This window comes from Bos taurus, chromosome 14 (genome assembly GCF_002263795.3).
Source record: "Bos taurus isolate L1 Dominette 01449 registration number 42190680 breed Hereford chromosome 14, ARS-UCD2.0, whole genome shotgun sequence".
In the NCBI taxonomy this organism is placed as follows: Eukaryota; Metazoa; Chordata; class Mammalia; order Artiodactyla; family Bovidae; genus Bos; species Bos taurus.
Genome location: NC_037341.1, coordinates 34,706,641 through 34,710,795, shown reverse-complemented (window position 1 = coordinate 34,710,795; position 4,155 = coordinate 34,706,641). Strand labels below are relative to the sequence as shown.

The following is a 4,155-nucleotide window of genomic DNA, read 5'->3' as shown; positions in this document are numbered from 1 at the left end:
GAATAGACAGAATGGAATGAGGATACTGCATCTCTCAGATGCCAAAAGCAGAGAATTCCAAGCAGGGAGTAATCACCAGTGGAATGAGGAAAGATCCAAAACCAGAAAAACCAAAATCCCACTAGACTTAGCACCTAGAAAGTAACTGTTGTTCTCATGTAATGTGCTGGTCCTGGATCTATGGGCTGGGAGATCCCCTCCTCAACCTTCCCCTCATCTGTGTTCCAGACATCTGAACCTGCAAGCTGCACTTGCCAGGCTCCAGTGTCAGCTGGTCTCCAGCTGGGCTGAGTTTAGCCAATGGTTGATACGGGTGAGAGATTAAAAGACAAAGGGAACAGAGAGGTTGGGTGTTTCTGCTTCTCTTCTCTGCTGCGGATGGATGTCTGACAGTACATGGGCTGAATCCCCTCCGTGGCTTCAGCTCCCTCTGGACAAGCCAGTCAACCCAAGAGTCTTGCCTCTAGCGTCATCTCCAGGCCAAGGTCTGATAGTACCATTTTTCCTTCATCCCTCCATTTCATGTGTGGAAGTAGCTTCCAGCTGTGGGCATCTAAGATATCTCACCATCCTGTCTGGTTTCTCAGTTACTCCACTACCCATCTAATCAATTTCCCCACATTATATATATATTTGGTAACAAATCACTGAAGTTGTTCATTTTTTGGTCTGGTCAGATCCTGATTAATAAGAAGAGGTAAGAACACAAAAGCCAAATCTGATAGGCAAAAGAATGGGAAAAGATGTTGACAACCAATTGTATAGAACATTCTTTAAGTAGCTTCATGAAAAGGAAAGAGAGACTTGATGGTAGCTGGAGGGATGGGTCTTTTAAACTTGTTTGGCAAGATATGTGCTTGTTTTAAGGCTGAGGGGAAGATGTCTGAAGAGAGTGAGAGAATAAAAGGTAGAGGAATTGAGCTGTGTGTGTGTTGAGTCACTTCAGTTGTGTCCGACTCTTTGCGACCCTATGGACTATAGCCCACCAGGCTCCTCTGTCCATGGAATTCTCTAGGCAACAAAACTGGAGTGGTTGCCATTTCTCCAGGGGATCTTCCCAACTCAGGGATCAAACCTGTGCCTCCTGTGTGGCTCCTGCATTGCAGGCAGAATCTTTGCCATTGAGCCACCAGGGAACCAGTTGGATTAATGGAATAAGGTCCCAGAGGAAACAGGAGGAGGTAAGGGGTTTTGTAGGATCCAGGTAACAGATTTGATCCAGTTAACAGGGTTTTTCCCCCAATGCATCAGATAAAACTGGTAATAGTCCAGTTAGATCAACAGGATCCATCAACAGGGGTATAAAGTTATATCATCAGCTAATGGGTTTGACCCTAACCTGAAATTGATATCCTGAAACCAGCAATACCAAGGTAAAGATTTGCTACTTTGTAAGTAAAGTATGTGAAATTTTCTGATGGATTCAGCTTTTCCCAAAAGTTTAAGGTTTGCTGAGTTTGGAGGTGAAAAGGTGGGTTGGAAGAGAGTGGTGATGGTCTAGAATCCTTCCGTGAGGATTGGCAGTGAAAACTAACCAGGGATCTCTGAGAGGACTGATGGTAATGCAGAGGACTCAGCTGAGGTATTTACAAGGAATTGTATAGTTTATAGTTTGGTTCCCCTCACCCTCAGATGATCAGTTGTGCCTGTTTGGAAGCAGGATGACAAATCCAGGGTTGCAGTCTTGAGAGATGAACACTGTAGAAGGACAGAACTGCAGGAAATCATAGATGGGAAAGTGGTTTGGATGGTCTCTTGGGGAATACAGACAGTATAGCCAGCAGAAAGAATGCACAGAGTTGCACAGGTGGGCAGGACGGACTTCCCATCCCAGCTAAGGAAACCTAGGCAAGTGACAACCTTTCTAAGCTTCAACTCCCTCATCCATAAAGTGAAAATAGGTTATAAGACTGAACAAGAAAATGTATATAGTGTGTGAACTAAAGATCCTCGCACAGAGAACTCAGCCAATGACAGTGAAAGTGGCCAATTTTCATCAATCAGATCCTTATTCAATTTTGATATGTGTAGATCTCTTTTTGAAGATGAGTCACAAATCTGCAACTTCTCTAAAACACACCATGTCAGGTTCCCAAACAAGCCCACTGCAAGTCACTCTATGGCTCCAAACCACACAGGAAGATGCTCATGAAACTCCGAGCTACCATCTAGAGAGAATAGAGCTGTTGAGAGCTCTGTGTGAAGATTATACTCTATGGGGAATATGAGCCTCTGGGGAGCCACAGAACAGGTAATTCAACTGGGGCACAAAAACGGACCAGGTATGGAAAGATCCTCTGGGGACTAGTGGCTGAGATTTACAGCTGGTGGGAGCATCTGGGGAAACAATCAGACAAGCATCAGCTAGCAGAACCAGGGTTCCAGTGCGTCTTCCACACTGTGACTTATTTATCACAAATAAGTATATATAGTGTGATTGCTCTGCTGACCACCCAGCCGACTTCTGAACTCTTTGCTTTCTGCCTCCTGACAACTTTTTTTTTCTCATTATCTTCACAGAAAGCAGCAGCTTCCCCACAGAGCCATCATATCTCAAATGGATCAGAAAACCCACATAGCAAATTTTCATTTGTTCTGACAAGTTGTTAAGGATAAAATTATTGCCTTGAATAAATTTCTTGGAAATAAGCTTGTGACCCGACTTCACATATAAATAACCACCCTGATTCTTACTTCGATACTAAATAGGAGTTAAGTGAGCTCAACAATACTACACATTTAGCTATTTTGCTTGCTCTCAGTGAACAAGAAATAATAAAATCCTCAAATATTTGAAACCCTACACAGCGCAGAATTGCTAACGATCATAGGCTTTTTCTTTTAAAGAAGTTTATGGATAGGAAAATGACACATGTCATCGCTAGTTCCTGGGAAGCAAAGAGACAATATTTAAAAGGTTTAATGAACAGATGAAGAAAGAAAACTGGTAACTGACATTTCTGGCTTGGGAATATGACCATCTCCAGAAGCGCAACTGGCCAAACCTTCTTACACGTGGAAAATACTAAAGCTTGCCCAGAGTCAACAAATGCCATGTTCTGAGGAGCGGTGTCTTAGGAGATAGATCTGTTAATGATCAGCGGGTGTTTTTTACCTTACCACTCATGGCAGGCAAAGTTAAAGAAGGTTTTGCGTACCTGCTTTCCAACAGAAGCCTGAGCTCCCAGCAGGGGAAGGCCGGACCTGCCCTTGGGCCTGAGACAGACAAAGACACACAGCAAGGTCTTCACGCACTTTCCTTCAGGCTGTTTCCCTCTACTTTAGACTCACTGAAGAAAAGCCTGAGTCAACCTCAGGTCAGAGGATGTGACAGAGAGACTTTTTTATTTGGTTTTGTACTGAACATAGATGTGCCTGTTCAGTCAAGTCGGAATGGCTTGATGGCATTGCCAAAAGCCACCCTCATACTAAAGAAAAGAGTGTATAGAAAGGCAATTTACAAACAGTCTGACAACGGGCCTAGAGATTATTATAAATGGAGTCAAAGACTGATATCTTATGATATCACTTATATGTGAAATCTAAAATATGATAAAAGCAAACTTATTTACAAAACATAAAAGAGACTCACAGATAAAGAAAACAAACTTATGGTTACCAAAGGAGGGGGAGGTAGGGATAAATTAGGAGTTTGGGATTAACAGATACACACTACTATATACAGACTAGATAAACAAGGACCTACTGTGCAGATAAGGAACTATATTCAATATCTTGTAATAACCTAGAATGGAAAAGAATCTGAAAAAATACATTTGTAAATCACCGAAGCACTTTGCTGTCTGCCTGAAAATAACACAACGATGTAAATCAACTATACTTCAGTTTAAAAAGTATTTTTAATGAGTGACAGCAAAGTCGCTTCACGGCTTTCCAAGTTTACACACTGCACCTTAGTGTCATCTCAGAAAGCTGACGTCTGCTTGATGCTCTGATTAGTAGTATATGCTACACAAGGCCCACATATTTCTCCAGCAGTGAGGACAGGGTCAGAGACGGTAGGACAGAGAGCTGTCTGGGTGCCAGACAGCCGCCACTGCACCCTCTCTTGGGTAAAGATACACAGTTCTAAGCATACTCCTGCAGGAAAAATGCTACTAACGTGGAAAAGGTGCGGCAGAGGGCACACAGAAT

The 4,155-nt window shown here is 42.8% G+C and overlaps 1 non-coding gene across 1 annotated transcript; it reads right to left on the bottom strand.

Annotated features, from left to right (window-relative positions):
• Window positions 1-1,238: 1,238 nt before the first annotated feature.
• On the bottom strand, window positions 1,239-1,327 carry LOC112449626 (small nucleolar SNORD12/SNORD106). Its single transcript, XR_003038227.1, has one exon. It is a non-coding gene; the product is annotated as a small nucleolar SNORD12/SNORD106 (small nucleolar RNA).
• Window positions 1,328-4,155: the final 2,828 nt, after the last annotated feature.